Below are 20,284 nucleotides of genomic sequence, written 5' to 3'. Positions count from 1 at the left end.
CCTGCCTGCTCCCAAAATGCTTGTTATAGCTGTCATATACTTTTATGAGGATGGGAGCAATGTTCTGCCAAGCTAACTTGACTCAAATTGTGTTCGGATATAAAACATGAAGACCCACTTGTGATTGCAAAGGTACTAAGTCTAATTTGATTAGTGCTCTGGTGACATGGCATATTATGAACGTCATTTGTCATTCCTCATAAGTACTTGTGAAGGGATCATTTTCATCAAAGGTCTAATTGAAGCCCGTGAACATGTTCAGCACCTTTCGTGCTCAGGGGGAGAACTGGGGAGAGTCAGGGAAACAGCAGCAGATCGTGATCAATATTGGCTGTAAAACAAAAAGAAACGGGAAAGGCAATGACCAGGAAACCTTGCCTTCTAAAATGAATGAAAAATCTTCAACCAGACTATGATTTTCTCCTGAAGGTCTATGTTACTGAGTCTCAGTTATTAAAAACTCCCACAATTTAAAACCTTAGAACTCTGTTCTTAAACAGCTAGGCCTTATTTTCTAAAAATTGCCTAAAAAAACCTTTCCATGAGTTCTTTCCATGAGTTGCTAAGCAACTGGGCTTGAAGAAAAAGGCCAGATCCTCAGTTCATGTGAAGTGGAAAATTTCTGTGCATTTCTGTGCATAACGCCCCCCCCCCCCCCCCTCCAGTTTTCAGCGATGTACATCAGGTCAGTGTGTCTGTCAGACAGATTTGGTTGTGTACCCAGAAGTCAGCTGGTTCCGTGATTTTAAAGAGATGGCCAAAATTAAATGTTCTGACAGCATCAGTATGATAACAAAAACACGTTCCCATGAAAAATTACAGAGGCTTTACATTTTTCTTTCTCAAACATCCCACTGGAATATGTTGTTGAAACCATTTTTTTTCTGCTTTTTAGTGTTTTAAGACTATTGGTATATACACATTGCTGAAAGGACTTATTAGAAGGCTCTGAATACTGGGGTAAGAAGCAGGGTGGGAAAAAGGCCTCTTTTTATCTTTTTTTTATCTTTTTTTTTTTAGTGCAATATTCTCTCTTATCAAAAAAGTGACTCAGGTTTCTGTTAAGATAACGCAGTGTGACTCCAAAGTGAAAGAGTAAATGATCATTTGTGCACTCAATTTCATAATTATGGTATATTCATGGTATTTACTACTGTTGTACCTGGGAAGATGAAAGACTAATACCAGTATGAACCAGGAATAAATTTAAAACATGGAACTAAGCTAGCAAATGGAGCTGGAATTTGCAAAGCAGCGTAAGGGAATTGCTTTTGGACATTAAACTATCTTTGAGTTCAGTACTAAAATAATTCAAATTTTTGCCACTGAACTTTTCTGAAAATATGAGCTTTTCAGGGAAATTTAGGCTCTGATTCAATTGCCACATGGGATTTTCATAGTAAAGTAATTAAAACAGTTACAAAAATATATTATGTATGAATATATTTTTCATTATTATTTATGGTAAAAATGGACACTTGTATTTAGATTTCTGTATTTTAGAATAGTCTAGAAATTAAAAGTATTCAGTGAGATCATTGTATTCTTTTTTCTGAATGTTTTCCTTTTTTCTTTTTTTCTTCCTAGAAAAATACTTTTACACCAATAACTTGGTTTACAGAGAACTCTTTGGAAATGCCAAAAAGAAGTACTCACCAGAGCTGGCAGCTCGAAACTGGGTGGAGGACTATGTCAATGGAGGGAATGAGAAAAAGGTCTCCAGCCTTTTTCAGTGTAATTATTGTTCAGAGTATTTCTCCTACAAGCGTTATATATAAATATAATACACAGTGCTGCTGAATTAAGGTTGCTTTATAGGAAATAATTTGTAGGCTACATGAATAGAAAGATGAAAATGTGGTAGCTAGTGCTTGGGAAGCTGGGCTGTCTCCAGCAGCTTGGTGTTTGCTCTCAAAGGGCTTGCTGTCATTACTGCTGGCAGTCGTTCTGTCCTGCTACCACTGGGTATCTTGCAGGATTGTACTTAAAAGTTAAGGGAACAAGAAGAGTTAGCTGAAAAAAAAGCAGAAAACAGTGTTATGAATATAATGCCAGTGTTCAGTTCATTTTCCCATAGATACTGGTAGTGAAACAACCTTATTTCTTCAAAAACTGAGTGAGGTCTATTATTTTAAATTTTATTTAAAATAAATAAATTATACTAGATATTATCAGGAGACTATTACAGTTTTTGAAACCATGTGTCTTGCATTTTAATTATTACCTACCATCTAGTGCTTTGAGTGTTTTTAAGCTTGTTCAATCCATTAAAGCAGCAACTGTGTTAATAAATTCTAGCCACTGATTGATATTAAATGACATATGTAGCCAACAGTCCATCTGTCTCTGTGGTGTCGTTCCATGCCTTCTTTCATGTTTCCATTACAAATTCTGTAATAAATAGTCTGATCATTTTGACTGACATTTGGGATCTTTATTGGATGATTCAAGTACATCTGTCTGTTGACTGGTTTATAGCTGACAATTCTAACAACAGCTATTACCTTCCAAAAGGCTGCATTTGAAGTATTCAAAGTATTCTCTGTTTTCCCCCTCCTGCTTTCTTGTTTGTTTGCTTGTTTGTTTCTGGGTGCATATTGCTGACATTTCTAGCTCTTTTTTTATATTTTTTTTTTCAAAGTAGATGCTTCTTTTCCTCTATGATGATGATTTTATCATTGCTGTGCTGAGTCAGACCATATCCAACTTTCACTCCAAACCTTAATCCTGGTCTCTTTTGTCTAATCCTATTGCTATTCTCTATCCACCTTATCACTTTTACCGCTTTATGTCTCTGTGGGTATAGCTCTCTCATTACTTGAACTTTCCAGCTTCTGTAATATACAACGTTCTGAGACTGTCAAACGCCTCATTCTGCTGCTAATATTCTGCTCATACATTTTCCTTAGAGCCTGATTTTGCTTGGTTATCATATCTATTCAGTTTGTATATTTGTACTATGAGCTTTTAATTTTTTTTCCCAATTTTGGGCCTCCCTAGAAGCCCAAACCAGAACAATTAAAACTGCCAACTCAGCAAAAAAGTGTATAATGTGTCTAATCCATGTCTTATCACTGAAAGCCACAAGATGCTTTAGTTGCTGACTGTTACCTCAAGTTTCTATGATGTTACCATGCAGTTACTGTTGTCAAATCTGTTGGCTAAACCATTTGGAGGTTGTTTTTTTCTTTTCCATTCGGATTGTATTATGTAAGAATTTGTTTTTAAGACCAAAACTTCCCTTCCCTCCTTACCCTGCTTACCATCCTATCTTTGAATTAGCTCATTTTCACTATTGTTAGTATTTTGGGTGGCCCCAGCAGTTGCCTTTGTCTTATCCTCTCATTTCCTATTACTAGGAGGTGGAAACTTGCAAGGAATCGTATAATGAGATAAGTCTAAAACATAAAATTATTTAAATTGACAATAATCTTCTCCTGTATGAAACCCAAACCTTAATACTGCTTCTGAGGATCTGCTGGATTAATTTTCTCTATCTGCATGAGCAGAGGCACGGGCCTGTACACAGAAAAGTAAGAGAAATGCCTCCAGCATTTCTATATATATTTTGTGTATATATATATATAAAAATATGTATAAACATTTCTATATATATTTTACTATCTATAAAACTGTATCATCCTAAGTTTAAAGATAACATACAGGTGATGACGTACCTCTTGAAATTATATGAATGCTACATAAAATACAACAGCACCTGAAGATCTTTCAAAAGAAACTGGGCCTAATTTATTTTTTATTTTATTTTAAAAGTTTCTGTGAGCTTGCTTGATACAATACATTTTGCACTCAAGGTGAACAGTAACAGTTAAAAAATGAGCCTTTGTCATAGTTAAATCAAATCTTAATTAAAATTAATTTTATTGTGGATATGGGGAAGTAAAAATAAAGTCCTTACCTGTTTCCCTTTTGTACGTCAGCACATTTAGTCCAAAAGTGTAGAATAGTAATTGTTAGTGACTAAACTGTAGCGTGATACATTATGTTCTGAGGTTGTAGTTCTCTACTTTAAATACTAATATTTCATTATTACAACAGTATTTTACAAGTCTTCTAGTGAATGCAGCATCATACATTTTAAATTTTTCAGCCAGACGCTTCCCATATACATGCGAGTTTTAATAGCGTATGTGTTTCCTTCCATTGCAGAGACGCTGGGCTGGTGGGTTGGGTGGCTCAAGGGGCCAAGCAGCACCTCAAGAGCTTTTCACCTGAGTACATGACCCATGCTCCACGGAGGCCGTCACTGCTGGCAGGCTGGTAGGAGCCCTGGTATGGGCTCAGTCCCTCACACCTCGGCAAGTCCCTAGCGCATCACTAAGATCAAACGATCTCCTTTGCAGTCAAAATCAGGGACAGGTGAGCTACTGGTGTCCTACCTGAAGCCCTTTGGCAGCATTAAGTGTTTGCAGCTGGGATTTTCTGTTGAGCTAGTCTCTTAAAAAACAAATGCTATATTTTATGTTTTCTGGTCTTTCTCCCCTCATTACACAGTCATGCCATATAGTGTTACCATACCCAGTTAAGTGGATATAAGGCAACTTGCAATGGGACCATAGGAATTCTTTTTTTTTTTTTTTCTTTTTTATAAAATGTTAACTGTCTTTAATCAAAACAATACATTTGTTTAAAAATGCAGCTATGGGCCATTGAGATTTTTCAGAGTGGCTCACCACATTATGGGAGTAAGCATCTCAGCAGGAGAATTGCGAGACTTCTGCTGCATAGTATAAGAAAAGCCTCTGAATATCTAAGCATCCACAGGCACCTCTGTGCAATTGTGAAAGCAGTAAAAAACCTCAAGCCAAAGTGTTTAGGGTCCATCTCAAAACTGATGATACAAAGCGCTGAGAGTTTCCAACTTCAATCATGATTTTTCTATTTTCCCCTCTCCCTCAAAAGACAGGGAAAGTCACGTGTTTAGAAGTCAAAATGTATGCTTAAGTAAATAATATATAAAACAGGGCTGAATCAAGTCGCATTTTAAATCCAAGGAGCTCTAGTTCAAGGTCACAGAATTTACTCAATTTTAGCCATAAATCTCCAGATCAATAGCAGAGGTGGAAATACTTAACCTTTGGCAAACCCCTTTATCTGTTTTGTATAGACCTTGTCAACACAAAATCCCAGCTCTGTGTATATGCAGCCACACGTGCCTACAGCTGTTACCTTTGGGAGAAACAGAAATGGCATTTGTATTAGGCCAAACATAAAAGATGGAATAAACATAAGTACAAAAACATTTTGTTATTCAAAATTCTCAGTTTATTTGTATGTTCTCAAAATATCCAGCTATGTTTTTTTTAAAATACAAAGGTGTTTTTAAACAAAGAAATATATTTTTAAATTTTAAAGCAGATGCAAAAAGAACATAATCAGGATAGTTGACATTGGATAATTAAGGGCAAGATTTCTTTTGCTACAATGGAGTGCTGCTCAGAAATTATTTATTTCTTTGGCTACCAAATTCAAAACTTAAAAGCATTTTAATTAATTATGACTTAGAAAGAATGGGTTTTGTTACTGTTTTCCATTTCAGTGGAGGAAAATACAAGTCTTAATATGTTTTTCTGAGTTTTGTTATTTTCTGTTTCACTGAAGAAGAATACAAATCTTCACTAAAATTATTTTGTCGTCTAGAATGTTATTGGTTTCGGTCTAACTGAAGTCTTCTATTTTAGGTGTGAAAAAATAGTTAAAGAAATGAAGTGGCAAACTTCCCAGACTTTCATAGGAGCCAATGGCTATTGGCTACCTCTTAAATTTCAGATTGCCCATTTGTGTCCAGTGGATATTTCAGTTTTGAAAAAGAAGTAAAAGAGCTCCAATGTGATGTATTAGAGTGCCTACCGGTCTGAGGAGATTCCCACTTCAGTGGCAGGTGGAAGACAGTAGGTAACTGTTCTTACAGAGTGAGAACTGCAGTTCAGATTTCTGGTGTGTTGGCCATTAAGTGCTCCAACCGAAGCGCAGTATGATACGAAGCAGCCACAGTATTCCAATTTTTCCTTTTCCATTTGAAAATTGTTTCATAAAGTATTGATTAAATGGGCCAGAATTAGCAAATGGTATTATAATGATAAATAAAGTATTTTCTAGACAAAATTAGGTTTAGTAATGAACAATTTTAAAACCGGCTTATCTTCCAGAAGTACTGCCTTCAAGTAGCATTTACCTGTTTTGCAAGTAAAAATGCAACCAAAATATTCTATCTGGTCTGAGGTGGATGGAAAGTACAAACCTATCTAGAGGCTGCTGAACTACTTAAAAATATGAGGAAAAGAAGAGAAACAAAAGGTAAAAACCTGGGAAGATACAGGTGAAGAGACCACAGGACAGACAGCTTATTTGTCTTCTGACTTGTCAGGGAATATCACTTAGAGGATGGGAGATGTAAATCAGAAACACAGTAAAGTTGTAGAGCACAGAGTTTAATTTAAGTTAAGAAAAAACTTGGTTGAGTAAATCAGAAATAAATGACAGCAAAAATCCAGAGGTGGAGGTGGGAGGAGGGGAAATAATCCCTGTGAGGATTTACTTTTAGCTTCCGTTCTCTGTGTAGTCCTGGAAAGAGTATTTGGCAGATTAATGGTGTAGGAGGAGCTCTTGCAGGCATCTTACCCTGAAATTTCAGCCCAATAAAGGGAAATTCAGACAAGATATGATTAGGACTGAAAAATCAAAAGTAAAGTTTACAAAGTGAACATGATTATTCCTTTCTAAAACTTTCAGGTGAAGAAAAAGGAAAGCGATATTACACCATAGCCATAAACTCTTCTCGTTTGGGATGCAAGTACGGAAAATTGCAAGGAAGTGCAGCCACCAAGGTATGTCCACTGTAGACTAACCCAAATAGCATGTTGCCTTTTCATGTGTGACTCCCACCCTTGATATCTATGAGAATCTGGATGTTAAGAATTCATTTTGCCATCACTAGTGTGAGTATTCCAGACTAATAAAGCCTTACTGAGTTCCACTTGAGAAAGACAATCCTTATGATGTGGTATGAGTGACAGAAATAGCTACATAGAATATCACTGTCAACCAAAAATAGGCTTTGGCTCTCATCTATCATAATCAAGCAAGCAGGACTCACTCTGGACACAGATGCGTATTTAATAGCTTTCTTTGGAAGTGGTATTATCACAGGTGCAAAGCAGGCAGGAATGTGTAATTGCTTATTACTGCAGAGCCTTGGTGCCACAAGATACAATATGCTGTTGCTGGTATCTACCACCGATAGTATCATGTTCATGTAGGCAACAGCTGGATCCAAAATAACCTTGCATGTTTCCCATAAATTTTTGAAGTGTGAGGGCAATTAATTTACTCACTGGGAAAGCTAAAAATCATTTTCAGTAAGCAACTACTTGCTAGCGTTTTGCCTCTGGAAGTGACAAGGAAATATGGCGGCACCTACCTCACTTGAAAATGAGACCGACTGAAGGAAAACTTCTGTCTGTATTATATATTGGAATTATATAATGCTTAACTTTAATTCATTAACTTTTCCTAGTAACTTGGAACAACAAAGGTCATAAACACATTCCTTAATTTATCTTAATCTTGCAGCAGTACAGGACCTTTGGATTCCCTCAGACTTCTATGTAGCATCATTCTGTGAAGCCCTGAGGGAGCTGGTGAACGGAAAAAAAACCAACAAACCAAACCAAAACCAGAGAAAATCCTTAGAACTGGCTGGATATCAGAAGAAACTCTATTTAGGCAAGTCTTTGAAAAACTCCACTTCTAAATCAGTAACAAATTAAGCTAAACTTTCTATTACTGTGATCACACAAGTATCTAAAGGAAAAAAGCCAGAGCAGATCAAATGCAATTTGCAACAAATCCTGGGTACGGCTTGTTCTGCCATCCACTGCGCTGAATAAAAACCTTTCACTGATGTTAATGGTTTGGGATTGAAGCCTGCAAAGTGAACAGCTCTATCCTGATGATGGAGTTGTGCACTATTTCACCGAGTTTGACAGACATTTTGAGCCAAAACAGAAAAAAACACCAAACAACTGATTTGCAAAAGGGAAGAACGGTAGCAATCCATGTGAAAAACTAGAATTTTTGTGGGGGTTTTAGGTTGGTATTTGTTTGTGGAAGATCAGAATCAAAATATATATTTTTCAAGTCTAAAAACTGTGTTAAATATGTTTTGCCATGAGTAATATATGACTTTCTGTGGGTGGATTGGAATCAATTCTTAAAGGAATTCAGTGGCATAAACCCACCTATTAACCTTACAAAACTCTGGCAAAAATTGATATTGGATCAAAAAAAGCCCACTCCTAACAAATGTTTAAGCTTCTGACCCAACTTAAGTATTTGGTTCAAACTCATAACTCTCTAAAAAGAAAAAATTTAAAAGTGGATAATGCCCTGTTTACTTATGATTTCTGTAAAGGGTTATGGACATGTTTGTGAAATGTTGTTTCCCACTATTTACAACTTGAGTGTTTTCTGTTGTGTCCTGAGTTGTACACCCTGAGTACTTGCAAAACTGACATACCAGTTAAGTTACTACTAAACAAAGATTGCATTTGAAGTGTTATTCATAGGAAAATATGTAATGAAATTTGAGAATTGTTGTTTTGCATTGTCATGTTTAAAAAGAATGTTACTATTCCCTGAATGGGGAAGGGGATGAGTAAATCTAACATATTTAAAAACATAAATTTAATAGTACTTCCTTGGAAATGTTGGGGGTTTTTTACGTGGAGTTTTGCAACTGTCTTCAAAGCCATGCATGGCAAAACTGTTTTCAACCTAAGGTGAAATACAAAGAGAAGAAAGAAAACCGTGATATTTGATCTTTCTTTTTTTTCCCCTCTAGGACAAGTATATTTGTGAGTCAGTCATTGATATCTGATTAGGGAATCCTCATTAAACTTAGGAATCCATAGAGGAAAAAATAGACTTGAAAACAGATGATTGTGATTGACAGTAATATATGGGAGCTCTGGCAAGTTACTAAAATCATGGAAGGAAATTGCAGGGAATTTTTTCCCAGTTCTCCACTGACAGTCAAACATGCTGATCAGTGCACGACTGCACAGCAATGTGCTTGCTGGGCTGGTGCCTAAAGTGTATGGCCACCAGTGGTGTGGACTGCCAGGGCTTCAGCAGCTTCTGGTGAAGTAAAAGGACTCCCAGCAGCTGGTGAATAAAGAAATACTCCTATAAATTCTCTTAAATGTGTCTTTTCACTGCTAAGCACCTGTTTCATGTAAGTCTCATGAAAAATTTCAGTCATGACTTTATCTGCAAGTCTCATCATTTTCATTCACTCGAGGTTCACAGGAAGTAATCATTCAAGAAAGACGTTATCAATAATTTCAATAATATTTATGAAAAGTGGAGTCTAAAGCTTGTCAGATGCCATTTTAGAATGCACACAGGTAGGAATGAAAGTGCATACCACACAGGCTTCTTGAAGGTGGTACTTAGTCTGATCCCAAATACTTTATCTGATTGTATAACTCATAAAATAAATCAAATCTAGCTTAGTGTATCTCTTGCTGGTTGCTTAGCATAGTCTCTCTTTTGCTCCAGGTGCAGATTTTAGAGTTCTGTAAGAGAAAAAATGTCCTTCTGGCAATACAGCAACAGTAGCAATATCAAAACATCTTGGGGATTTTATAGTCAAATGTCTAATTGTGCACATATGTAAAAAAGGCAAAGTCATGGAGTGATTTGGTACAAGTACACGAAGTTAAATGAATTTTAAAGAAAATGGTAAGTACCTTGCAACGGAGCCTATCCTTACATACAGGAAGCGATTCTCTTTTCTCCAGATGAGTTCACGCGATTCTTTGATTGCACCAGAAGGAGTCAGGGCACCGTGTTCTTTCCTTAGCTTTCCATCTTAATTGTTAATGACTTGAACTTATTTTGTCAGTATCTCTAAATTCAGTCACTCCTCACAGAGAGACAGAAGCAGGATAATATAACTTTTTAAATAACTGTATTTTTTCCATGTTTAAATGGTAATCAATAACTTCTAAAACAAAATATATACTTCTGTTTTCTTTCTTTTAGATTCACCTCACTGTAGTAAAAAGAAGAGTTGTAGGTGCTGAAATAAAACACGTCTCTTAGTGGCTTGTGAAAGCAAAGCAGCCTAACACACTAATTGCATAACTGATTATAATGGACCATATAATTTTTGTAAAAAAGAAGATGCTTTGCTTCCTCTGCACTCAGTTCAGAATAACCTACAGCCTCCTTTACAGAGGCTGTATGTGATTAGCAATTATTAAAAATCAGAACCTAAAAATTAACTTTAAAAACCAGTGTCAAAAGTTGTCAGTCAAAATCCCTGGATACAATAATTTTCCAGTATTCATGTCAGATTCTGATATTTCTTTAAAGAGTTATTAAAGAAAACTTCAGTAACAATTTTGCATAGACTGAACAGATGTGTAACTCTAAAGAGTAATTTTTATTCACTTTTCCGTGTATGTGAAGAATATTGTGCTGATCACTGTTTTCCAGCAGCTATCATTTGTAAATAATCACTGAATATTTCTGGATATTTTTATCATGTCTGCTTTTAAACAGATGTAGCATTAAGTTTTTAAGTGGCTGTTAATTTATACAAGTGACGTTTGTGAACAGATGGATTGATCTTTGCTAATATTCAGTAAAACTGGTGACTTTCATACACTTTTTATGAACCACTTATTGTTTGCCCAGATGTTTTCCCTTGGAAAACAATAATGATAATATTATGTATAAAGCAGAACCAAAACCAGAACATTATAAGCATTTCATACCAGCCTTTGAAAACAATTTTAAAGTTTCTTATGTAGAGCCACCAGGATGGCCTTGTGTAGCGAGGGTCAGAGTTGGGCTTTGCTCTGCGGTGGTCTGTCCAAGACAGGCTGTCTTTTCAGGCTTAGGTCAGTGAGCTGGGTGGTTTTGCTTTGTTAGTGGAACTTGCCTTGGTTATCCTGGGGCAAAGGGAAGAAATCCGCCTAAGCATGTTCTTCTGTCAATATGAGCAACGTAGTAGTATGAATGATGCTGTAGATGATTTCTGTCACTGTTGGAGAATGAAAAAAGAAAAGGGAGTGAGTAGCAGAGGCCATCTTGGTCCTTGTACTGTAAATTTAAAACATTGATAGTATAAAAATGTAAAAATATAAAACCTGGATAATGATTTGGGTACATATGTGTTTATACTCACATATGCCTCTGCACATGACTTCTTGATGCTTTGCATTTAATGAAATAACCAAATTGCATAATATAAGCAATGAAGTAAATGTTAAATATAGCCTGTAAAAATCATCTTGTTCATAAATTTGCCTGATATTGTAGAAATCTGTAATAGTCTAATGTATGCACCGCTATGCTATAATGTGTTCTCAGTGATATGTCTTCAGTACATAGAACAATGAGTATTTTCATCACCGATGATAATTTTTTTTCATTGATTAGTGGAGATTTGATGATAACATAAGTATTAAAATAACATCTCGATGGATTGTATTATATACTTCTATATTTCACAAATACACAATATTGACAAAATAAAGGATTAAAACTTGAATAAACATTTTTTTCTTTTCATGTAGCTTGGTAGTTGAAATGCTTTTAGTGTTCTTTGCAGTTCAACACCTGCTTGCAAATCCAGAATGTGGTTGGTACAGCTCTTGGTCAGAATTTTACATTGGAGCATTTTGCTGTTTCTTCTTTACATTTATATAAACTATTCCTGGACAGTTTTGAAAGTATTCATTGGCTTTGTACCATGCTTATGTTTGAAGCCTTCTTAGAAAATTCTTATTCTTGTTCTGGGTCAGTACCTAGCAGAAAATGCAAATGGACTTGCATGAAAGAGCGTTTGGCAGAAAATCTACAATTAAATAGTAATATTGAAGATTCAAATGGAAAAGCTTTCTGGCGCAAAGCTTTCTTGGTTTCTAGAATTTCTTGCCAAAGTACTACCGAAGCCAGGATTTTGCAGATTGTGTCTGTCTTGCAGAACCAGGGAGGACTTCCCAGGCATGGTCTGGCTCCACGCTGGGACGAGATCAAGTCTGACGAGTCGGGTTCCCCTGAGAGCGGGATGCACATATGTTTTGGAAAGAACCTGGCCTAAAATTAAGGTAAGACTCACTTAAGTGGGGTTTTCTATTCTTTCATGAACAACTTTAGAGATAAAAATTTGCTTTTCAAAGCATAGTAATACTTACTGTGCTTACTTACTCAGCAAGAGTGTTCAAGCAATTTTCTTGTAAATCAATAAATGGGACTGTTTGCGTGTTAACTGGACTTTGACTTTTCTCATCGCCATGGCACTACTAACGCTAAGGATCATTTACTGTGATAATTGCAATACTTTCATGCATAAAACCCACATGTCAAAAAATCTGAATTTCTTTTAAATCGTCTTGTGCTTTAAAACAAGTCTTCATATAACCTGGATCCTGAGATAACCCAAACTTGGAGGCAAGAAGGAATGATAAAGGTGGAAGGGCTTAAGGGCAGAGTAGGTAGATGGAAATGAGAAGTCAGCCACAAAGAAAGCAGCAGCTCTGGAAGAAACTCACTGTGGAAGTGCAACTGTTGCCGAAGCAAAGTTTGGGGTCTTCTAGGGTTTATCCTCTGCATTTTGAGAACACAATACTTCTGAGATATTTAGGCAAAGGAACATTGTCATTTTGACTTCTCATGAAACATTTATTACATGATATTACAGTATCATGACATGACATTTGCTCCTAAGTGGCATAAAGCTTATGTGCTAGGGTGCCACTACAGGCATTGTTTTAGGTTAGGTTTTAATGTTTTCTTGGCTACCTAACCAGAAAACAGAGCTACGTTTATAAAGCAGCACACCTTATGGATGCGATCTCTGGCAATGGAGGTGCAAACCACAAAAAATGCAGTTAGCCTTCCTTATTACAAAAAGTTTGTTAAGCTTTAACCTTTGCGGAAAACTGATGTTACAGAACTGGTATGTGTCAACACCCCAATATTAGTGCAGACTGTCACATCTCTAAGCCTGTTCCAGTATTTGTGATGTATAAATTCAGCAGAAGTGCATGGATGTTAGTCAGAACATTTAATAGGATATTAGTAGTGAATTTGTGTTAAGGAAGTTGAGGGTACTTGGGTTTTATGCAACATTTTTAAATCCTTTCTTGGCAGACTGTCATAGACCAATTCAGATAACATCCCAAAGTCATTGAAAGAAGACAGGAATACGAAGAATGTAAGCAGATGGATTTCTGAAGGTCTAATGATGGTTTACAAGGGTTTTTTTTGTTGTGTTTTATTTTTACATCAAATTTCAATCTTGGTAGACTTACAGAAGTCTACCTTCCCACCACCACCACCCTGAAAAGTGGGCAATGCTTTTGTTTGTTCCTTTGTTTTTGTTTTCTTTATGCTATCTATTTACATGACATGCTGCACTGACAGTCCCAAAGGGAGCTGGACAAAGATTGGGCATCTCCTGACAACTTATAGAGGTGATTTTTGTTTTATTAAGATGAATACTATTCTGAAGCAGATGAAAGAGTCAGACTAGATTTGACTAGAAATCTATTTTGGAAAGACACAATACATTGAGAAATATCATTTAAATTCTTTTAGCCATTTCTTAATATCACATCTCTTTTCTGTATATAAACAGGTTTTTTGTGGCAGAAGGTTCACATATTAATTTATGTGATATGAAAAGGGTTTTTACATTTTAAAAAATATACTAACGTTTTGAAAAAACAGCCTATGGTATGTGGGGGGAATCATTAATTGATGATAGCAGCCACAATAAATAAGTATGAGTATGTAAGCTCTCAGATATCATTTGAGATAGTAATATTGTCATTATATAGTCTTGTTAAGCTTGCAGTTTGGAAGAAGCTGAAAATGGGCATATGAAAGGAAGCAAAAGGAAATGCAATACAGTACTTCCAAAACTAATCGGTCAGGAGAGAATTATTGCAGACCTAGATCCTTAATGGGAGGAAACTGCACAGAAGGCAGAAATGACTGAAATGACCTAGAGATGACAGGGCCTGTAAAAATGAGGTAAGTGTTAATGATGCAGTACAGAGCGAAAAAATGCAGACATACCACATTATGGATCAACGAACTGAAAGTTCCCATTTATGTGGCACCACTGAAACCATCTGAAAATGTCCTATTGGCAGGTACTGGTGGTAAAGAGAAAGGTAACAGCACAGAATGTTGAGAAATAATTCAGAAGTGAAAAAAAAACCCAAAAACCAAACAAACAGGAAATTAATTAAAAATGTTAAAATTATTGGGTTTTTAGTAGTAGGATTAAAATCATTTCCACTGCTTGTAGAATTCACTGAATTACTTATTTTGAAAAAAAAAAAAAGAACCAACCAAACAAACAAATTCTATTTTACAATTCAAAATATGATAAGAAGGAAAACATGGTTTGGATTTTTTTAAGCTTTTCTTTTTAGAAGTTATTTTTTATTTACATCAATACTTTATTTTTATCAAAAAGAATGTTTCTACCCCCAAATGATTTTTTAAATGCTTACATAAATATATATATGTGTGTGTGAATGTGTGCGTTATGTTATTTTTATTTTTTTTCCAATTCCTGAATCACTGACGTGTTGAAAGTCACAGGGACTCAGGAAGAATGGGAGACTGCCTGATGTATAGGATTCAAGTAGCAATATTTTTCAGTGTATAAAAACAGCACTTCAAGAAGGCAACTGTGATTCTCTCCAGCCAAGGAGTATTCTGAAGCAAAAAAAGGACATGAGAGCTTTACAACAGGCATAATTACAGGTTAAAAAACCAACCAGCCAACCAACCAACCAAACCCCTCTCTCCTCAGGCTCGTGAGGTTTTTTTAAGGCACCTCTATGTAAGATGCAGTGTGAACCTGCTGGGGTGAAGCCAATGGACTCCTGGGTTTTGTTGCTTTTAAAGCACTAAGGTATCACAATCTGGTAGCAGCTATGGAGCAATTTGGGTTTCTGCAATTTGAAAAGACACTGTTTATTTCATGAATATCTTGAATGAAAGCTGGAGGGAAATCTGCTTTGGTTTGTATTTGTTTATCTTTTTCTCCTTTTTTTTTTTTTTTTCCTTTCCAAGGTGAATATATAAGACTCAGTATCCTCCTGAGGACACTCTCTTCCATCTAGCTGTGGCTGTGGACAGTGGTGACCACCAATTTGCCTTCCCTCCCCTGGCAAAAAGGACCAGGACGTAAACTGCCAGCTGACAGGTATTGGAGTTGAGTCTAAGGACACATTTGAATTTGTTTTAGAATTATAGATGTGGCTGTGTTTAAGAACTTATGTAGGTTGCCGCTTCAGTTTCTATAGGTTAGGTTTTTTAATACTTTTTCTGGTTTGTTTTCTGTGGCGTGAAGGTGGTCTGGTTTGAGACTGCTGGGTCCCTTATAGCAAATATGTAGATGTGAAAGAAATATAGAAAAACTCCTTGGACGCGGAATATTCAGGCTTCTTGGGCACAGATAAAATATTTAGGAAAATACAAAGAAGGTACATTTTCTTTTAATGTTTGTTTTTGGGAAGGAGTTTCTTTCAGAGTGTATCACTGGAAGAAACCAGCCCATGCCAACTTATTATTTACTTATCAAGGTTCTGTGCTCAGTTTTCACATGGTGTTTTGAAAATCCACCTCTACTACCTGGCTTGAAATTCTGAGGTGAACTAGAGACAAAGGAATGGATTTACTGTCAGTGATTCCTCAGAATCTGGATGTTACAGCAAATGTAGAGTTCCCTGGAGAAGTCTGAAATCATTCTGTCCACCCTTGGCACGGAAGGATTGTAACCCAGACCTTAAAATAAAAGCTTTTCAAAAGGCAACAGCGTCAAGCATACTGTGGGGGCTGATATTGTGATGCAGCTGAATGTCAGTGGGAGGCAAGGTACTGTATATCAGCCCCACATAATGAATGCAAATTGTTTTTTTAGGATCCAAATGGGGAACCATAAAAGGCTAGGAAAGCTTTAATTGATGATTTGTTCATTTAAAGCTTTAGACCATTAAGTACCCATTAAATCACTGTTTTATATGCTGCTAAGTGCGTCTCTATCATTAGAATAAAAAGATTGTTTTAATTCACCTGGTATCAAATAAAACATTTTAATCGATGGCATTTGTGATAACAAATTGACCAGAATTGGAAAATAAATCAATGCTGAGCTCTGACAACAGGACATCTTTGTAATTTTGCTTTTAGCATCTTGTATGTGCGTGAACAACTACATTATATATGTGTTTATTTGTGTTTAGATTTCAATTACAAATGTTCTACCCCAAATAAAATTTTCACTGCACTGGTAGGGTTCCCTAGGCTGGTGTACTTTTGTACTGACTTTTACTGTGGAGCTTAGATTATCTCTTTTTATCCATTTTGTAATGTGCTCTTGCCTCGCTGCTGAGCGCCTCCATTATTTGCGCTGTGTCCTGAAAATGGGGAGTAGAAATAAGTAGATGAGAAGAAACTGCACATTTTCCTCCTCAAGCGTGTTTCAGTGTTTGCTTTTATTTCAAGAGAAAATGAAGTTTTAACACCTGCCTTCAAAACATGGAGATTTCAAAGAATATTCATTTGGAAATGTTGACATATTTTGTTTTGGCATTTTTGATTGAAATAAAGCACTGCATTCCTGAAAGTGAAGTGGTTCATTTTCTTTCGTTCATGAGCTGATCAGCTGTCACTATTGCCTGGCCTCCAGTTGTCTCTGTGGGGCTGAGAAATACCCCTCCCACGATGAGGTAATTGAAATACACATAGTTAGATAATGACCTACACGTCTGCAGCAACTTAAAGTTCTTGCTCACTTGTGCTAAAAATTCCCAAATTCCCAGAAGGTAATATTGTGAGGAAATGCAGTTGACAATCATTAGTTTCTAAGCAAAATGTATTGTCCTGTTTAATGTAATAAATTGTTCTGCTTTGCTTAAAACAGACCCAAGGCTCAATTTTCTAAAGAAAAATTTGTCATTGGGAAAATTTCCAAACATAATTTTTAAGTAAAATTATTTCTTAATAGTTCTGAAATTGAATTCTATGTCAATAAAGGTCACACTCTCTCTCTCAGGAACTGTAGGATTGCTTCTGTAATGACAGTTTCACATTATGGGGAGGTTCTCAACTGTGGGAAGGAGAAACTGAGAAGCATAAGGGCTGAAGAGAAGACACCTCTAGCAACCTGCAGCCTGGAAAGACAAGTAAAGGGCAATCCTGCAGATCCTGGCTCAGACATGCTAGCCAGTTAAGCAATTATATTATCTTGGGCTTCTCTGAGTAGCTTTTTCTGCCAGCCCATCTGGTCTTCTTCTTAACTTCTACAAGTTTTCTATTTGCAGCTCTTCCATCTTCCATGAGTTGCTTTTCCATCACATGTTTCTGCTTTCTGGCTCTGTCATTCCCCCAGCTTCTTCCCTATTATTGATCAAATAACAGCAGCTTGTCACTAAGAATCACTGGCCAACAGACTTTACATTTTTATGTCTATCATCTGTGATTATTCATATGCTGTCAAAATGAACTTTTAAAATACATTTATTTTCGGTCTGGTTTTAGTGACCCTCCTGCTTATCCATATGTGAATAATTCCTCTAAGAGTTTTCAAATTCAGTACCTAAAATTATATTTAACCTAATTTAAAGTGTGAAGCAAATATATTTACTTGCTGGGAATTTAAAGAAGAATTATTGTTCATAGTGTGAAAGGATATTTTCAAGAAAACATATCCTTGTTCCATTAAGTTACTGTATTCATTTTATTATTATTATTTTAGGATTCCATTAATCTGTATTTGTCATTTATATAGATCAGGAATGTCTCTGAAAGTGAAGGCATTGATTTATTGATGAAAAATCACATAGCACAGTACTTCAGTTTGCCTCAGTTTTTTTTGTTGAAATTGGAGATGTAGTTCAGATCCAGGTAATGAAAATATAAATATTGGAAAGCAGAGAGAGGAGTGGTGTTGTGGAAATGATAAATTGTAGTTTAATTAATTTTTTTTAAATATGTTTTCTTAATACTAAGTTAAATAAAAGGATTAATTGAGGAGGATTTTATTTTTTATTATTATTTTATTTTTACTAACAGAGATAGAGATGTGATCATCCTGTTCTACTCAGCATTTGTCAGGTGGCACCTGGAGTCCAGTTTCAGACCCTACAGGTCAAAAAAGAGACGGTCAGACTGGAAGGGGTCCAAAGGAGGGCCATGAAGATCATCAAAAGGCTGGAGAATGTAAGGAAAGATGGAAGGAGTTCGGTCTTTTTACCCTGGAGAAGTGAAGGCTCAGGGGACTCAGTTTTCCAGTACTTAAAGGGTGGCTACAAAAGAGGAGGGAGACTTTCCAGGAGCCACATGGAGAGGACAAGGCGGAATGAGTACAAGTTGCACTGGGAAGGTTTCATCTTGATATAAGGGAGAAAAATGTTTACAGTGAGAACAATCAATCACTGGAACAACCTCCCCAGTGACGTGGTGGAGTCTCCATCACTGGAGGTTTTGAAGACATGACTGAACAGGCTGTTGATAATTTTGTCTAGGCTCCCTTTTCCACAAAGGGTTGGACCAGATGATCTTTTTAGGTCCCTCCGCACATGGGCTGTTCTATGATCCTTTCTTTCTATTAATTGAACCAAAGATAGAATATGTCACAGGAAAAACTGAGGCACTTAAAGAGGAAAGGCTACCTTGAAGAGGACTTGTGCACGGGTTTTGCAGCAGCATCCTTCCAACAATTTGTGGGGTTGTTCTTTTATACCAGATCCTCAAATTCAGCAGCTGCAATCCAGACTTATGCACATTTACCGGATATCATAGAAAAGACTTGACTCTGGATTGCAGGGGTTTTGTGTGGGTATTTTTTCCCCCCTTTACTAGACCTTTTGTTTCTGCACACAGAAAATCAATCTTATTTAATGCATTGGGAAACTCTCTCTCTTAAAGACTCACTGCCTTTCACTTTGGGTTATCCTCTCAGCCAAATCCTGCGAGATTATAATTGATTTTAAAAGTCAGCAGCAAAAGTATTTGATCTTTAGTTGACAAAGAGTCAAAGAGGAGCCCTCAGGATCAGTGTTAAACGTCAATGAAATTAGATTCATGCTAGGATAGGCAAGTTACAGAAATTCAAATCCAGCTGCAATAGTGACAGTAATAAATGGAAACTCAGCAAAATGAAGCTATTAGTCAACAATGTGTAATGTCATAAACTTGAAGAAATGATTATGGAGCAGCTCAGGCCTGAATTAAAACCAAATGAGCTGAAACAAGCAGTATCATTGAGATGGATAAATAAATTTATTCAAGTGGATATAATGACACACTAGAATAAAAGCCAAAGTTTTAACTCATCTGTTTAAGGTAAGCTGGACATTATCACTCAAAATGGGCAACAGCACAAGCATCCTACTTGTACCAAGATGTGGAATGTTGAATCCCATTAGAGCTAGAGGGAATAACATTTTGTAGGCAGCCAAAGTTGTTAAAAATCATCAGTTTTACTGTAAAAAATGTGGGATGGAACGAATAAGTTACAGGCAATTTTCTCTGTTGTTTACAGGAAAGAATGGTGGGGATATTTACTATTGTGCTACCATAACCCACCACACTCAGTACTGTTTCTGCCAAAATGAAAAAAGAAAATGTTAACTGACAACTAAAGTAAGGGCCAAAACCTTTTTGTTGTTGTTTTTCCTCTTTCTCTCGTGGTGCTTTAAAGAACCTGTATAGAAAACTGTAGAAAGCTTAGCTTAAGGCCTCAGCAATGTTGTCATGAAAATATGCAAGCTACTTAGCATCAAGAACACCTAAAACAATACTGGTATGCAGAATGGCAAAGCAACCTTAGCAAAAAACAAGGCTGAATTAAATTGACCTGGCATGAAAGAGCACAAAGTAGCCTGGGGCCACTTAGCCATAGGAAAGATGTATAGGACACTTCAGGCATCTTGACACAACCTCAGATAAAACCACCGGAACACTGCTTCCTGGAAGACAACCGTTTGCGGCATGTAATCTGCTTCCTGAACCATAAGAAATACAAATAACGAGACAAACCGAACATGGTTTCCGGGAAAATATTAACTAATGAATTAAATGGTATGGCATTAAGTTGTATGGAATTGGTATGGAATTAAGTTGTACTCTTACAGGCAGTTTATTTTCAAGCAATGCAAAACATAACGTCAAGGGATTTTAAGGCTAACTCTATCAATGCTAAAAAGAGTTGTAATTTTTCCAG

The 20,284-nt window shown here is 36.3% G+C and overlaps 2 long non-coding RNA genes across 2 annotated transcripts; both read left to right on the top strand.

Annotated features, from left to right (window-relative positions):
• Window positions 1–1,592: 1,592 nt before the first annotated feature.
• LOC121082680 lies at window positions 1,593–5,906 on the top strand. The gene is made up of 4 exons (XR_005826089.1): window positions 1,593–1,715; window positions 3,360–3,533; window positions 4,171–4,380; window positions 5,703–5,906. It is a non-coding gene; the product is annotated as an uncharacterized LOC121082680 (long non-coding RNA).
• Window positions 5,907–6,176: 270 nt separating this feature from the next.
• LOC121082675 lies at window positions 6,177–7,667 on the top strand. Its single transcript, XR_005826087.1, has 3 exons — window positions 6,177–6,318; window positions 6,754–6,848; window positions 7,594–7,667. It is a non-coding gene; the product is annotated as an uncharacterized LOC121082675 (long non-coding RNA).
• The last annotated feature ends 12,617 nt before the right edge of the window (window positions 7,668–20,284 follow it).

The sequence above is a fragment of the Falco naumanni genome, chromosome 1, assembly GCF_017639655.2.
Source record: "Falco naumanni isolate bFalNau1 chromosome 1, bFalNau1.pat, whole genome shotgun sequence".
NCBI lineage: Eukaryota > Metazoa > Chordata > Aves > Falconiformes > Falconidae > Falco > Falco naumanni.
The sequence above is the reverse complement of the archived record's forward strand: the minus strand, read 5'-3'. Positions and strand labels throughout refer to the sequence as shown.